We start from the raw sequence: 17692 nt of genomic DNA, 5'->3' as shown, positions 1-17692 counted from the left end.
CTGAGAAGTCTTGATTCTCCCTGCCCCTCCTACTCAGAGGATGGTAGCACACAGAACCCAGTTTAGGCCTTAAGACTCTAGCTTCCAGAGTTTTGAACATTTGGAAGAAAAACGTAACAGAAAACAGTGGAACAGAGAAGTTCTGATGATCCCATTTCAGGGATGGGGTTGCGGGGGATGTCCTCTTTTTCCTGCAGCTTGGTTCTTCAGTATCCAACAACTATTCCATACCTTTCCAGAAAATCCCTTTTCTGATTTAGAGTCCATTTCAGTTGCTTGCAACCAAAGAACTCTGACCCAGATTACTCTGTCCTGTCCCAGTCCCCACCAGGAAGTCACTGTGGACCAGACACTCCTAAATCTATTTCACACGTGTTGCCACTGAACCACACGTCCCAGTCCCGCACTTGGAAAGCTGATCTGGGATAAGAACACAGCCTTTGTTTTGGGCTATCCCAGTCATGTCCCAAATTCATGACTGGGGATCGTGGATCCCTCTTCTTAGTTCACATCCATTGGTTTCCTGTCACCTATTGGGCAACTTGCCATTAAGCTCTCCCATCAAGTCACTGCCAAAAGTGTTGAGTAGCTAATTACAGCTCATGGGTTCAGCTACTTCCATCAGTGTGCCACCCTCCCAGGCAGGGAAGTCAGTGTTCACAGAGCTTAACTAACTGGCCAATAAGGGATGAAGCCTAGTCAAACGCAAGTCTGTCAACCCCAAAGCCAGGGCGTTGGAAGGAGGAATCCTCTGAGGGGTCCCTGCCTGCAAGAGACCTAGGGGAGAGGTTGCATCTTACATGGTTCCTGAAGACCTGTGAACAAAGGGGGTTGAGAAACCATATGAAGCCAGTGCCCAGATGCAAAAGGCCCAGCCTCAGACTCCATGTGCTAATTAATGGAGCAGTAAAGCTAAAGTGTTGAGGTGGGAGACAGGATGGCAGAGGAGAAGAGGCACAAGATTTCCAGCAAGACAAAGACCTGGGTTTGGAAGGATCCTCCAACCTAGGCTTCATTCAGCATCCTGGGTATTGATATTGATATACTGACGTACTGTTGGCATCTCTGATTCAGAGCTTGGCAGGAAAGATGCCCCGCCTTCTCACGGTGCCCCTCACCCCATCTGATCTCTCCTCAATCCCCAGCTTTGCTCCAATAAGGATATATTTTAGGGTAGGGAATTGACAACATAAGAAATTCAATGTGTGGGCCGGGCACAGTGGCTCACGTCTGTAATCCCCACACTTTGGGAGGCCGAAGCGGGCAGATCACGAGGTCAAGAGATCAAGACCAGCCTGGCCAACATGGTGAAACCCCATCTCTACTAAAAATACAAAAATTCGCTGGGCATGGTGGCACGCACCTGTAGTCCCAGCTACTCAAGAGGCTGAGGCAGGTGAATCACTTGAACCCGGGAGGTGGAGGTTGCAGTGAGCTGAGATTATACCACCTCACTGCAACCTGGCAACAGACCAAGACTCTGTCTCAAAAAAAAGAAAAAAGAGAAAAGAAATCTGATGGGTCCGGAGAAAACACCAACATTGTTGGATTATGGAAATTATAATAAAATAAATTTAGATGTTGCTTTTGTTGAAGTTTTTTTTTTTTTTTCTCACCCTGATTTGGTAGTTTGAGATTCTAATTTTATAACCTTGGTCACTGGGAGAACCTTGACTGATTCCTATCATTTTAAACAGCCTTTTATAGTCACAGCATCTAGAGAGAGTACATTTCCTCTTCTTTTTCAACATATCACATTTCTTGGCAGAAATAGCTAGCAGAAAGCACCAAAATGTTTATAATGAGGATAAAATCAAAATTTCGCACATCAGATTTCTCTTTTAGATTATTTCTTCCTGTTAAATCTTTCCCTGTTTTAACTTTATTTTAGTGGCTAACAATTTAACATTTATTTTGACACTGTTCAATCATCTTATGGGATTTTATTGTCAAAGGACATTGGCTCTGGGGTTAAACGTTTCTAAACCGAAAGGACTTTGTCGGCATAATCATGAAGAAGCTTGGCTGGGTTCAGGCCGTTGTCACCTCCCACTTGAATTCCGAGGGTGAACTCCGGAATGGCCTTCCTGCTTTCTCAGCCTCCACTTAACTCGGCTTCTTTCTAAGATTTTCCTTTTTAAAACTGTACACTGTGCTCTTGATTCTGATGTAAAGGTAGTTTGTAGGCCAGACTCAGTGTCTCATGCCTGCAATCGCAGCTCTTTGGGAGGCTGAAGTGAGCCTCAAGACCAGCTTGAGCAATATCATGAAACCCTCGTCTCTACAAAAAATATTTTAAAAATTAGCCAGGCATGGTGGTGCATGCCTGTAGTCCCAGCTGCTTGAGAGGCTGAGGTTGGAGGATTGCTTGAGCCCAGGAAGTCGAGGTTGCAGTGAGCTTGGGCAACACCAGGGTAACAGAGCAAGACCCTGTCTCAAAAAAAAAAAAAAAAGAGAGAGAGAGAAACAGCTAGCTTGTGGTGGCCATTAAGGAGTAAAGATCAAGTTCAAATCAAAAGTATGCTAAGACTCACAGCAGAAGCCACAGGAAGAGCCTTTATTTAACCCCCAACCCGGGCCAGGATGCCCAAGTGACCTTTGCCACGTTCAGCTAAGTCACCAGGGTCCCCAAATCTTTCGCATTTTGCCCTGAAACTGCTTTCCCATCTCTGCTCTCAGTGACTAACTCCATCACGAATGTGACCCAATTTGTTCGGCAAGATGTGATTTTTTTTTTTTTTTTTTTCCAACTCATGCTGCTTTTACTGGTCACGATTCTCTCTCAGGCATTTAGCGACTCCCTTTCGGCACCCGCCCGGCCCTGCTGCTGAGCTGGATTGAGAGCTTTCTCCCCAGCTGTTCCCTTCCAGCCCGTCCTCCTCTCCCTGGCACATCCACATTCCATTTGCTTTTCTGCAGCATTTTGATATCTCCAGAGTCTCCTTAAAATAGATAAACACTAACCTCCAAGACAAGTGGCGAGGCAGAGCCCAGACTCGCATCAGCTTAACAATCTGCTCCAGGAGGCGGCTGGATGGAAAGAATAATGATAGGAGTGATCTGCTCATCCAGGCTGTTTGTCATTTACAAAGCACTTTTGCTTGCATGATCTTACTGAATATAAGCACGGGTATAAGCACTACTTCCATTTAATAGAAAAAGAAACTGAGTCTCAAAGAGGCGAGGAACTTCTCTAGATGGTAAATAAGAGGCAGGGCCAGGACTGGAACCTGTCCTTTTAAAAACTGCTGTATAATTTACATTCAATAAGACACAGATGTTCAGTATTCAGTCTGATCGATTTTGACAAAGGGATGCACTTTGTGTAACTGCCACCCCAAAAGGGGAAAGATCTTTCCATCACTCAGAACGTCCCCTTGTGCCCTTTCTCGGTAAACCCCCGTCCTCTTCTGACTTCGACACGAAAGATTTGTTTTGCCTTCAACCTAAGTCTGACTCCAAACTTCTGTATTCCAAATTCCGTCCTTTCTCTCCGACACCATGCTGTGCTTCGGAATTCACAAAATGGGCACCATGGGTCCCACCTGGCTGGAATCTATACACATAGGACTTTAGGAGGCCAGGCCATGGTCTTTTAGCTGAAAAACTAGGTCAGCTGGTCGAGTGGACCTCGAAGCTTTCAGTTTTTGGAATGTATGGAGGGCACTTCCAAAAATACACACAGGCCTGATCTCTAGAGTGCACCTTGAAGCTGAACTCACCACTCTCCAGCCTCAATAGCCCTTCTACGTGCAGACGGTCACTGAAGGGAAATTTGTACGAGGCTGAAAGAGGAGTCAGAATTCAGCTTTGAGGCAGAGAACACAAGACTCTAGTCCCACACGTCTAGAGCCTTCCCACCTGCCTTAAACTGCCATCACAGGGATCTGGGGCCACTAGTTGCAGACAACACTCTCCATTTTCACATCAGAAAATTCTCTTTTGTGGACTTTTCATGCCCATCAGGCAGCGTAATCTGACAATGGAGAGCTTTGCAACTGGAGGCCTCCATTTCAGTGGAAAAGAAGAAAAAAGCAAAATTATGAAAGCCCACTCCATGACTTCCGAGGCTACGCAGTAAAGGGAACTAGCTGCTGAGTCACCGTGGGCCTCATTCCTATCAGGCTTCCATTAAGGAAGGGAGACATGACAGAGTCAGCATTATCTGTTTATTTGGCCAGTTTTATGCCAAACTCCTTGTCCATTCCAGCAGGTTAACTGATTCCTCTTGGATTTTGTTTACATGCAGTGACATGCCAGTAAATTATCAGCTGATTCTCAGGGAAGGGGAAAAAAGCCCCAATGTGTAGTATTTGGAGATTTCCGTGGTTTCACCGAAGGCGGCTTTGAGAGTGTGCCTCTGCAACCTGGCTCTAGCGCACTTCCAATTTACAATAATACCTTTAATTTATTCAGCACACCCCTACCCCAGTGGTGACACGGTGATCTAAGGGGTGGAGATTTGAGAGTGGCCCTGTCCCCTCTGTATGCTGTCCCAAAGCCATTTTCTCCCCCCCAAAAGATGTGGTGCTGCATAGTCAAGAGTTTACAAGGGCCTCCTCTCCCATGTTGGAATCTCCAAAGAAACCTTCAAAGTTATTTGGAAGTATAGAATAAACATAAGAAAGCCCGAGATAAATTCCCACAAACCTCCAATCCAGGGGGGCTGAGTCGCCAGCCTCCACCTTTCTTTACTGGTCTCTGTCAATAGCCAGCCTGTAAAAGTTTTTAGAATATCCCTAAACATTCCGTTTTCTTTCTTGTTTGGTTTTGTTTTTCTCTTTAGAAGACTAATTGCAGAAAAACCTAAGAATGCACTCATTTCCTGCTCCCGGATGAACATCAGCAGCCATGCAGAGAGGAAAGGAACGGCAGGAAGACGCTCCAGCTGAAAACACTGAAGCCAGGAGTGAGCACTGGGGTCCGAAAATATCGAGAGGCTGCCGCGCTGCCAGTCATACTCCTCCTCTTTAAGGCCACAAGCGTAGGAGGAAAGACGAATGCCAATGTGCAGGCTCAGAAAATGATTTGTGTGGTGGAAAGATTGTTTTTCCTTTTTAAAAAAATTTAATTTTTAAATTTATGATTGACATAATTGCACATACTTCCGGGGTACAAGGTGATGTTTCAGTACAAGTGTACATTGTGTAATGATCAAATCAGGGTAATTAACACATCCAGCACCTTAAACATTTATGATTTCTTTGGGATGAGAACATTCAAAACCCTCTCTTCTAGTGAGTTTGCAATCTATAATACATTCTCATGAACTCCAGCCATCTTCTTCCATTTTCATCAACACGCGTGTGTCGGGTCAGGTTGGCAGCAGGGCTCCTTGCTCTGCCGGCATTTACAGCACCACGCTGTTCTCTTTGGCCACCTTAATTAGCACTCACTCATCATGGGCCTTTGCTCCTTCTTCCCTCCAGAATGTGACCTGATTCTGTGTGACCTCTCCCAATCTCGACTCCATTTCCTGTCCCAACACATCCTTGCTCTTGACATTCTGCTCTGGTTTTTGTTTTCTGCTCCACACAGTTCTTTGGCAGGAGCTTTGGCTTTACATTTAGAAGCCTTCTGATGACTAGATATTCAAATAATCATCCCAGCTTCCTGTCTCTCTTGTTCAGTACAGTCTCTTTTGTGTGATGCCTTCACTAAATCCCTCTGACGGACACTTTGCCCACTGTTACGGAGGGGTTAAAAGGTATCCAAGAAGAGGTCCCTGCCGTCGGAGATTTTGTAGTCTAGCAGAGGAATAATATCTGTGCTGTACTGAGAGCTTTCCACACGTCAAGCAGGTTCCTCCCATTACCTTAGACCTCCGAATAATCCTTGAACTAGACCCTAAGGTTATTCCCATCGCACACAGGCGACAACTGAGGCTCAGAGAGGTTAAGTAACTTGCCAAGGTCACGTGGCTGGTAAATGTGAAGATAAATATGGAGCTGGGATTCTAACGCAAATGGTTCCAAAACCTAAGCCCTTACCACTGTGTGACAGTTAAGTATCCAAATAACAATACCAGGCAGAGAGTGCTCATAGCAAAAACAAAGCAGAAGTTAAGAACTACGTGGTTTTAGAGGGTGGAGATGGGAGATGATGGTTCACAAGAACCTTGTTAGCGGGAAGTAGTGAATTCCCAGGCCCTGAACGTACTTGGGCAGAAACTGGAGCTATCTCTGAGGCTCTGAACTAGTGTCCGCACCTGAAAGATGCCTCTGGAAGTCCTTCTGGCCCTTGGAATGCTGATTTTAGCAGTGACCTATGTGCAGAGCCTAGAAGGATTTTTTTTTTTTTTTTTTTTTCCTTTCGCTTTCTCTCTCTGAGACAGAGTCTCATTCAGGTGGCCAGGTTGGAGTGCAGTGGTGTGATCTTGGCTCACTGCAACCTCCTCTTACTAGGTTCAAGCAGTCTTTGTGCCTCAGCCTCCTGAATAGCTGGGATTACAGGCATGAGCCATCACTCCCAGCTAGTTTTGGTATTTTTAGTTAGAGATGACATTTCACCATGTTGGCCAGGCTGGTCTGGAACTCCTGGCATCAAGTGATCCACCCACTTCGGCCTCCCAAAATGCTGGGATTACAGGCGTGAGCTAGTGCACCTGGCCAAGAATGCTTCTTGATGGTGCAGATTGAAGGAAGCAGCCAGGGACCAAATCCCCAGAGCTAGAACACTCAGGGGACACAGTTTTGACTGCAGTCCTCATCTGCTTTGAAGCTTGCCCATCACTCGGGCCAAGAATATATATATATATATATATATATATATACACACACACATACATACACACAAATCACAGTCACTGTTTGACAGTTAAAGCAGCAAGAAACAGGACCCTTTAAGCCAGTAGTTCTCAAACTATGATCCTGAATTTATTCCATAAGCTGGACTTGGGAGTTCCACAGTAAAATTAAATCATTGCCCTTCTTGCTAACACTCAGGGGTGGTGCAGTTGTACTAGTGTACTAAAGGCACCTCAACTTCAATAGATTCCATTGCAAATGTTCCCTCAAATGTTTCTGAAAATTTCAGCACCTGCTCTTACTTATCTGACAGTGGACACTGACACAATAAAACAAACAAATAAGTGGAGCTAACAACTATTAGCAGAGAAACAGAAGTAACCAATTAGACTTGGCGTGACAGCTTGGTTTTTGTATTTTCACGGACGGTGGCTGGTAGTTTTGGATTGCACACATTTATTACAGTCATACTTTCTGCCCGTTAAATTGTTCTTAGACCATTTAACAGAAAAAGTACATCAAGGCCGGGTGCGGTGACTCATTCCTGTAATCCCAGCACTTTGGGAGGCCGAGGAGGGCGGATCGCCTGAGGTCAGGAGTTTGAAACCGGCCTGGCCACCATGGTGAAACCCCATCTCCACTAAAAACACAAAATTAGCCAGGCATGATGGTGCGCACCTGCAATCCCAGCTACTTGGGACGCTGAAGCAGGAGAATTGCTTGAACCCAGGAGGCAGACGTTATAGTGAGCCGAGATAGCGCCATTGCACTCTAGGCTGGGGGACGAGTGAAACTCCATCTCAAAAAAAAAAAGAAAAAAAGAAAAAGTTACCTCAATGTTTCATGGTGTTCTGCAGAGTCCCATGGCGTCAGGTGTTGCCCCTCACCTTCCTCACAAGCGGCATGGCTGAGTGATGATTATGTGGTTGCTGACCTGCAGTGTGAATGAACTTGTGGAGATTCTAAATGGTGGGACTGTGTGCCGTTACTAGGCTGGAGCGGGGCACTTTAAGTGCTGGTGGAAAATGGTTCAACCGAAGGGTGCAAAATACAAAGGAGGGTCCTAAGCCTTCTCTGCCATTAGCGCTGCTTTACTCACCGCAAATGGTGCATTCTCCATTGGGAAAGGATGTATCAGAATCATCCCAGGGAGACTCTGGTCCACAAAATGGATCCCACACTGCCAGCTCCCGAAGGACGACTCCCACGCCCGTCACACACCTGTGAGAATCTCAGGCCCGTGGGAGGAGGAGCGCATGCGCAATTGGAAAAAAGGCAAACAGGTGACTTCTATCCCGTCATCTGCTTAAAAACCTCCACCTGGGGCCGGGCACAATGGCTCACACCTGTAATCCCGGCACTTTGGGAGGCTGAGACGGGTGGATCACTTGAGGTCAGGAGTTTGAGACCAGCCTGACTAACATGGTGAAGCCCCATCTCCACTAAGAATACAAAAATTAGCCGGGTGTGGTGGCGGGCACCTGTAATCCCAGCTGCTTGGGAGGCTGAGGCAGGACAATCGCTGGAGCCTGAGAGGTGGAGGTTGCAGTGAGCGGAGATCACATCACTGCACTCCAGCCTGGGTGGCAGAGTGAGACTCCATCTCAAAAAAAACTTAGAAAAAAAAAGCCAAACAAAAAAAAAAAAACGGCTACCTGGACCCTAAATGAACAGGACCTTTAAAGATGTTTCACTAACGTTTAAATGGTCCCCTTTTAAAGAGCCCCTGTAGCCAGCAGAGGGCTGTGACTTTTTCTCTTCCTCAATCCCACCCTTCCCGCCAGCCCTGCACCTGGAACTGAGACCCAATGCACCAATCCCTGAGAGAGGCCAGCTGTGCCCCATTCTCCTGCAAAGCCAGTGTAGGCCCCAGCGTCTTTGCCCACCAGAGCCGGGGCCACGCCAGATGCCTTGAGCTGACGCACCCTAGCCTCAGGCGGCCGGTGCTGCTGAGGCCGCTCCTTGGAGCACTGGTGTGCCCCCTACTCACTCTCCCCAGCCAAGCCCATCTCTTCTCTGAGGCTTCAGTAATGCACTAGATGCAGATGCTGTTAACTAAGGCCTCTGCAACCGCCTCCTGGACCTTCCCCCTAAATACTGATCAGGCACCTCAAACTCAGCATGTTCCCTGTTAACCCCATCATTTCCTGCTCCAACCCAGCTACCCACTCTCTGTGATTGTGAACTAGTGGGTGTTATCACCACCTACTTGGCCGTTTGAGCTGGAAACCTGGAAGCCGTCCTTGAATTGTCATTCTCTGTCTCCCAGCGCCTCATTCAATGACCAATCACATTTCAAGTCCTACTTACTTTTACCTGGCTTTCCCATGATCTCAGTTGTAAGCCTTCATCATCTCATCTGGATTTCCTGTAACAGGTATCCCTGGCTCGGCTTTTTCTCTCATGAATTTCATCCTCCATACTGCTGCCAGGAGGATCCGTTTACAAAGCAATTTGGAGCCAGGTGTGCTGGCTCACCCCTGTAATCCCAGTGCTTTCGGAGGCTGAGGCAGGAGGATGGTTTGAGCCCAGGAGTTCAAGGCTGAAGTGAGCCATAATTACACTACTGTACTCAAGCCTGGTGACAGAGTGAGACCCTGTCTCTAAAAAATAAAATAATGATAATAAATAAGCAACTCAGACATCTAATGACACCAACATTTCCGACCAGCCAATAAAGCACAAACTCCTTTATGTATTACACCTAGGTCAGGCGCAGTGGCTCACGCCTGTAATCCCAGAATTTTGGGAGGGCAAGGCAGGTGGATCATCTGAGGTCAGGAGTTTGAGACCAGCCTGGCCAACATGGCGAAACCCCGTCTGTTCTAAAAATACAAAAAATTAGCCGGGCATTGTGTCGGGCGCCTGTAATCCCAGCTACTCAGGATGCTGAGGGTGGAGAATTGCTTGAGCCCAGGTTGGGGAGGTTACGGTGAGCTAAGATGGTGCCACTACACTCCAGCTTCGGTGACAGAGTGAGACTCCTTCTCAAAAAAAAAAAAAAATTAATAAAATATATATTACACCTGGCCCTCCCTTCCCCATCTTTATCTTCTGCCTCGCCTGGCCTGACATTTTAAGCCCCATCAAGATGCAACTGCTCATCCCTTGCCTTCCTGTCCTAAATCTGATCATGCTTCCACCTCCAGCTGCCTCAAAGGCTGACCTTCAGCTGTTATTCCCCACCGTCTCTGACCCCACCTCTTCCATCCCAAAGCTCCCATGACCCCAGTGCTTACTTCTGGATGACAGTGTTGATTTCTGTTATATGTTTATGTGTCTACTGTCTTTGAATCTCCATCCCCTAGAATAGTGCCTGGCCAGTCTTAGAGCAGAATGACAAACAGGGTGAAAATCTAAAACCAGTTTCAGCACAAGACTGTCAGTATTTTCAGCCTTTTGAAAGGAAATACCAAAGTCATCGCCCCCCCAAACATCCTATGGGCATTTCTTTACTATTCAAACATCCCCCACGTTCCCTAACACATAGGTGTGGGATGGGATGGCTCCCGTCACCTTCTTGCATTCATCCCTGATTCTCCTTCTCAGTGTCTCCAGTTAGGAGTAGACCTGAGTGAGAGACGAGGGTTGAGACCCAACTCGCCATCCCAAGCTATCTTTCCCAATACCCGAAATCACCTGAGGCTCCCATCTGCCTTCCTAAACACATACACACACACACACACACACACAGACCAAATGTCTCTTCCCTGCCACACCCTGTTCTTATGCCTGGTTCTCTGCATGGCCTGAAGTGCCCACCACCAGCTTGGCTCAAGTCAGCAGCAATCTGCTGGCATCTCATCATCCCCAGGATGACTATTGGCCTGACACCCTACCGGACTTCTGGTTGCCCCAGTCTCCTGCGGCCACAGCTAAGAAGCTGAGTCTTTGATAAGTAGACAGCACTATTAGGCCCTTAAAGGTCACCCATGCCTTGCACCATAGCCAACAGAGGTGACAAACACGGCTTCTGTTCCAGGTGATCTGCTGTATACCCCGTTCTGATCGTTACTGAGTACTTACCAAGTGCATGCCACCGACTGACTGTCTTACAAAAGGTGCAACTTGGCGTCATAAGAACATGGGCTCCACAGTCAGGCACAGGTTCAAATCCCAGGTCTGGCAGTTAGTAGTTGCATGACCTTGAGCAAGTTACTAACCTTTCTGTACCTCAGCTTTCCATCTGTAAAATGGGACTGACAACTATAGTACCTCCTTCATAGGATTGCTCTGAGGAATAAATGAGTTAACAGAAAAACAGCGCCTGGGATGTAGTGGGGGCCACACAAGTATTAGCTGTCATTATTCATGTGCTAATGAATATTAGCTCATCGACTTCTCACATCACCCCATTTTATGGATGAGAATACCGAGGCTAGAGAGACAAAGAAGCCCAGACCTGAGCATCTCCAGCATCCATGTCCTCAACCAGTGAGACCAGTTGTGGCCCAAATCCCCTCAGCCATGCAGCTTAGGCCTCCAATCCGAACGCTTAAACTGGGCAAACCTTCCACATCCTTATATTGATATCACTTATCATTTTCGTAGGAAATGAGCTCTGAGTTGATTCAAAGGTAGGAAATGCCTAATACTTAAAAACAGTTTGTTTCAAAAACCCTTGTTAATGAACACCTGACCAATCACTCCATTAACAGGAAAGTGACATGGTGGCAGAGCGAGGGCTCAGGGTTCCAAGTTTTGACTCAGTGTTGTCAACAAGCACGTCCTTTTGCCCAGGGAACATCAGAGAATTGTTCATACAGAGACAGCGACCGCAGATGGGGCACTAGTGCCTTCAGCTGCAAAAGGTCGTCTGGCAGGAAGCACGTTGGTCCCCTGGCAGTTTCTTGGGCCATGTGGCATAACCGCCAGGTTATACTTCTGCAATTACAGTCCCCAGGGACCTGCCACATGAAACAGACATTGGTTGTGATCCTGTAAAAAGCCTCAAGCAGTGGCTCTTTCAGTACAAGGAAACTCTTGGGACAGAAAAGTTTACTTTTGCTCAGGCTTTATGGTGACAATCAGCGTGATGAACAGGAATTCTGCAGTGGGGTGGCACACGAGGCTCGGGAGCCTTTGCGCTTGGCTTTGAAAGATTATAAATACACCAGGCTCACCAAGCATAGCCAGTCAGTTACAAATTACGAGTCATCTTTCGGTTGTTGCTGAACTTCCTTTACACCTCTTGTTTTGAACAGTGAGCAAATAACATCTAATCTCTGGCTGTGGAGTTCCAAGTACACCACAAAGCATCAGGACACACCTTTGCCCCGGCTGCTTTGTGTGGTTGCAGGTTAACCAGATATGCAGCTAGGTGTTCACCTAAAACCTTCCTTTCCCCGGTACATACCTTGGTGTTGCTTTGACGGCTGGATTCTGACTATTGAGTGTTCAGGGATAGTTACTTCATTAAGGCTTCTGAGATCCCCCATTTGCTTGAAGATGAAAACAGGCAAAGGTATAAACAGATAAACAGTCACACAGATAAATAGCTGTGTGGGCCATTACTTTTAAAGCATAGTAGATGTTATTTGTGTTTGGAGAAGCTTAATGGTACAGTCAAGAATCCAATAGTAGAAATTGTTTGCTTTCAGGAAAAAAACGTGATACCAGGAAGGTATGTATGAAGAAAAGAACTGTATAATAGCAATCCACAATACGCCTGTTCATTTGTAGCATAACAGTTAACACCTGCTCACTGGGGCTTCTTTGAGATTCCAGTCTTTGGTGTAAGACACATGTATGCACATGTGCACACACAATGGTAAGCACACATGCTCTGCAGCTTCAACCCTCAGTGCGCAATAAAATAAAAAAGACACTTGAATCATCTGTCTCAGCCCCAGCTAGAGCCTACATCTTCCAACATAAATTTTAAAATACCTTTTGGCCTTTTAAAATATACTGTAGAGGCCAGTCGCAGTGGCTCATGCCTGTAATCCCAGCACTTTGTGGGGCTCAGGCAGGTCACAAGGTCAGGAGATCGAGACCATCCTGGCTAACATCGTGAAACCCCGTCTCTACCAAATATACAAAAAAACGTAGCTGGGCGAGGTGGCGGGCGCCTGTAGTCACAGCTACTTGGGAGGCTGAGGCAAGAGAATGGGGGGAACCCGGGGGGCAGAGCTTGCAGGGAGCAAAGACCGCCCCACTGCCCCCCAGCGGGGGGGGACAGGGGGAGCCCCCGTAAAAAAAAAAAAAAAAAAAAAAAAAAAATGCTATAGATGATTTTTAGTTTATCTGGGTCCTCTGTAATTAATCTCTGCATTCATCGTAATTGGAAGAAAAGCTCAAAGTAAGAAAATAGCTTTCCTCCAAGTTTATTGCAATTAGAGAAAAATATAATTTACATGTTTTTGTTTCCCATTTCTGTTCCTTACATACATTGGCTAGAATGGTTCCTGGTCTATAAGCCAGTGGGTTGAGGTACCTAATCAGACCACCTTTTCAACCCAGTTCTTTCTCCTCTTTGTATTTCTCCCATACAATACAGCATTGAACATTTCAGAACCTATGGGCATATGTTTTTGGCAATGTGGCTAAGCCAGGCAGCATTGAGGACTGTCCTGGTGACAGTCTGGTGCAGCCCTCACCCAGGTTCCCACACTCACACCCCTCCATTCTCCAGTGGGCCGTGTAGGTTAGCAGCAAATAAATGGCCCAGAATGGCTTCCTGTTGGGGAAAGAAAAGGGACAAAGATTTCTGCCCTTAAAACTCTGGTACCAAAAGTAATCTAGCGGAAATCAATATTACTAGGAATATCCTATGATTTTGGTGGTGTTGAGTTCAAAGACAGCATGGCTGAAGCGTGACCATCCACCCAGTCACATGAGGCAAAAACCCAGGTGCTACCCGCATCCTGACCTCCAGCTTCCTCCCCACGGCCAGTTGGTTAGAACGTGTAGGGAGAGTACCTCTCCCAGCCCTGGAATCCTCTCACCATCTTCACCCCTTCACCACCTTCAAAGACCTTCATGGCCGAGTGTGCTCTGACAATGCTTGACCCAGAGCCCTTCCTCTGGGCTCTGAGCTCCACGTCACATCCTCGTGACCACGTGCCTCTCACTGTCATGTGCTTAGATCTGTGTGTGTGTCCACCTCACCCACACACTGTGAGATCCTTGAGGGCATGTTGTCTCTTTCATTGCTGTATCTCCAGTGCCTAAAAAGGAAAGTGCTCACTTACTAAATAAATATACAATATAAAAAATAATTTTTATCCCTTGCCCCATTTGAGATAGCAAATGAGTAAAGTTTACAAGTATTCATCTAGTCAGCATCCCACTAAGACCACACAGACACTGAGATGAGCACAGGATGCTTATAAGCAAATGCAAAATAAACTGTGAGAACTGTGACAGCTTCCAGTGCTCTTCATTATAAATATCGGCAATTGCTAATATTCAATAACATGTCAAACACTCTACATTAAATTATCACAAGTCCCTCAGGCAGGTGTTAGTTTTCTCTTTGTACAGCCCAAGAAGCCGAGACAAGAGTCACACAACCAGCCACTAGAGAGAAAAGATTCAAACCCGGAGACCTTCTGTCTCTAATCCCACCCTCCTCCCACTGTCTCCTGCTGCCTCGCTGTTTCAAAGCTTGGCTCTGACACTGTGAGCACTGCCAAAATTTTACAACAGTTTGTGTATGTCATGGTCTGCAAACGCTGCCGATGGCACTGGTGGCAGCCTCAATAGAAGGCTGGGACTGCTTACCAGAGGGAGGATTTCCTGAGCTCTAATCACACCTGCTCTTTGTTCTCTCTCTCTCTCTCTCGCTCGCTCGCTCGCTCGCTCTTTTAAATACAGACAGGGTCTCACTCTGTTGCTCAGGCTGGAGTGCAGTGGCGTGATCATGGCTCACTGCAGCCTCAAATTCCTGGGCTCAAGTGATCCTCCTGCTTCTGTCTCCTAAGTAGCTGGGACTACAGGCATGCACCGCCAGGCCTGGCTAATTTCTTTATTTTTATTTTATTTTTGTAGAGACAAGGTCTTGTCACCTTCTCAGACTGATCTCGAACCCCTGGGTTCAAGAGATCCTCCCACCTAGGCCTCCCAAAGTGCTGGGATTATAGACGTGAGCCACCACTCCTGGCCCACACTGGTTTTTATCCTCAACACACACCCCGAGGCTCAAACTCAAAAGGAAGGAGCAAACCCAAGAAGCTGCGTAAAAGATACCTTGACCTAAAATGTGCTCATGAACAGGCAGCTTGACTACATATTCTCCTCGACCTACAGTGGAACGACATCCCTATAAAAGCCATTGTAAATTGAAAATATTGAAAGTCTAAAATGCCTTGAATATACCTAACCTATCGAACATCAGAGCTCAGCCTCGCTTCCCTTAAATGTGCTCAGAACCCTTCATTAGCTTACAGTGGGCGAATAATCTAACACAGGCCTATCTATGTTCTAATAAAGTGTTGAGTATCTCATGTGATTTATTGAATACTGTACTGAATGTGAAACAGAATGGTTGTCCGGGTACTCACCATTAGCTGACACAGCTGAACGCACACTGCGCCCGAAGAGCGTTCGAAGCATTGAGCTAAAATTAATTGCCGGGTGATGGGGATGCTACAACGACAGGGTCATCAATTTCTCTCTACTGCTGAGGCTGGAGAACCGCGGGAAGAAGGCGCTGGAGCATCAGCGCTTGCTGGTTTGGCAGGCGGAGCGCACTTCCTTCGGGAAGGCATCAGGTGTCCGTGGTTTACCCTTCTGAGGGCAGGGCTGCCTGGGCGCTTCGGCTCGCAGCCACTGCCCAGCATCGAGAGAGCGTGTCATACGGCATATCCCTTGCCTGTGGGATAAAGGCCAGTCTTCAGAATCTGAAGTGCACTATTTCTTTTTTTTTTTTTGAGACGGAGTCTCGCTCCGGAGTCTTGCTCTGTTGCCCAGGCTGCAGTGCAGTGGTACCATCTCGGCTCACTGCAACCTCCACCCCCGGGGTTCTAGCGATTCTCCTGCCTCAGCCTCCGGAGTAGCTGGGACTAAAGGTGTGTGCCACGACACCTGGCTAATTTTTTGTATTTGTAGCAGAGACGGGGTTTCACTGTGTTAGCAAGGATGGCCTTGATCTCCTGACCTCGTGATCCGCCCTTCCGGGCTCCCGATGTGCTGGAATTACAGGCATGAGCCACTGGGCCCAGCCCTGAAGTGCACTTTCTACTAAATGCCTGTCACTGTTACACCATCCTAAAGTTTAAGCTGGCACTTTCTATGCTTGCACCTGTTGCCTGAAGGATGTATTAGAAACAATACAGTTCCCTCCAACCCCTCCCCACCTCATTTGTGGAAGAATCTCAGGTCTCCCTCCTAGAAACGGATTCAGCCTCAGAGATACTCAAGACCAAGGGGGCATCCCAGGGTTCCAGGCTCTGGAGACGAGGATGTGGAGGGAAGAGGGTAGGGGGAGGTCACTCTAGGAAAACACATGTACCCTAGACCCCCAGTGAGCTAAGTGGGACTGACTCCTAGATGGAAATAGCCCCGGAAGACTTGTCACTGCAAGAATTCTGGTCTCCCTGGATACCCAGCATGCTCAAGAGCCCACTTGAAACACTGACACTCTTCAGCATACTGTATGTGCTCAGAGGAGTGGCTGAGACTAGCAGGTTGAGGAAGGAAAAGGAAGAGGGCCTTCTACGTGCCAAGTCCTAGAACTCAGGCACCACACCAGGAGACAACATGAAAAACAGTCTGCAGCAGACGTTGCTCTCGCCTCACGCAAAACCACTCCAACCTCCTTCTAGCAAGATTTCCTGTGCACCAAAGGCTGAAACACTGAAGACCTCTTCCTCCAAAGTCCCTTGCGCTAGGGTTTTCCCCAGTAGTCTTCCAGGTCGATTATCATAATAATAGCAGCTTACCCAGGCAGACGCTCTAGTGCATGGTACAGCCTGGGCATTTTAAGTGGCTACCACACTGCCCCTCTGAAAGCACAGAGATGGAGATGCTTTGGACCTTCTCCAGCAGGGGTGACAGTGGCACTATGTCTAGTCAATCTCTAACCTCAAGGGCAGTCAGCAGCATCAGCACAGCTTCCTGGTTCAGCAGCTTTCCGGCCTGCAGCACAGGCAACGTGGTTTTTGAGTTCACAGTGGAAGCAGCAGATACAGCAGCTACCTGACTAGGCCAGTTTGCAGTGTGGTTCTGAGACTGTACCTGGCCCTAGACCCACTCTGTAGCCTCCCTCTCCAGCCCTTGCCATCATTCTATAGCCCAGTGGTTCTCCAAGGATGCGCTCTGGACCAACAGTGCCTGAGAACTTGTTAGAAATGCAAATTCTTGGGCCCCACCCCAGACCGGCTGGATCAGAAACTCTTGGGGTGGGACCCGGTAGGTTTGACTTTAGCAAACCTTCTAGATGATTCTGATATGCCCTAAAGTTTAGGGACCTCTGCTGGAAGTCAACCACCTATAATAAATCCATTTCTACTATAGCTAGAGTGGATCCTGCTGTCTGCTGATTCATCCTGACTGAATCACAGTCACTGTCCTCACGTTGTCCATGAGGAAGACAATAAATAATGACAAAGCAGCATATCATTCCGGGGGAAGAAAAGAAAGAGTCACCTTACCCAGCCAAGAATGGTGACCTCCCAACTATCTTTATAATCTAGCTGGCGCAACAATTTTGAACATGCAACCTCAATAGTTATATTTATTTCTCAATTGTATATATACTCTATTAAACATTTTAAAATTATAAATAGAAACCTAAAGGTGAGATTTTTTTTAATGAATATAAATTAACGTTCTAATACTTTCTTCCTGAATCTCTAAGGATTGATTTGGCACTTTAGTGATCACCGCTCCAGAATGTCAGGATAACCTTTTGGCAAAAAGTAACAGCAGAATCAAAGGAATTAAAAGGAGGGTGCAGGATATTTTTGTGCAAGGGAGCATCAGGAGGTGACAATGACAATAAT

General features: G+C 47.0%; 1 long non-coding RNA gene across 2 annotated transcripts; it reads right to left on the bottom strand.

The window, feature by feature from the left end:
* Positions 1 to 2381: 2381 nt before the first annotated feature.
* On the bottom strand, positions 2382 to 16741 carry LOC111540464. Of its 2 annotated transcripts, XR_002730997.1 has the most exons (6): positions 16631 to 16741; positions 15251 to 15561; positions 13618 to 13915; positions 12103 to 12187; positions 2965 to 3030; positions 2382 to 2430 (listed from the first exon to the last, which is right to left on the bottom strand). It is a non-coding gene; the product is annotated as an uncharacterized LOC111540464 (long non-coding RNA). The 2 variants fall into 2 exon arrangements; XR_002730996.1 differs by lacking the exons at positions 2382 to 2430; positions 2965 to 3030 and having other exon boundaries at positions 9933 to 12187.
* Positions 16742 to 17692: the final 951 nt, after the last annotated feature.

This window comes from Piliocolobus tephrosceles, chromosome X (genome assembly GCF_002776525.5).
Source record: "Piliocolobus tephrosceles isolate RC106 chromosome X, ASM277652v3, whole genome shotgun sequence".
NCBI classification, from domain to species: Eukaryota; Metazoa; Chordata; class Mammalia; order Primates; family Cercopithecidae; genus Piliocolobus; species Piliocolobus tephrosceles.
The sequence above is the reverse complement of the archived record's forward strand: the minus strand, read 5'-3'. Positions and strand labels throughout refer to the sequence as shown.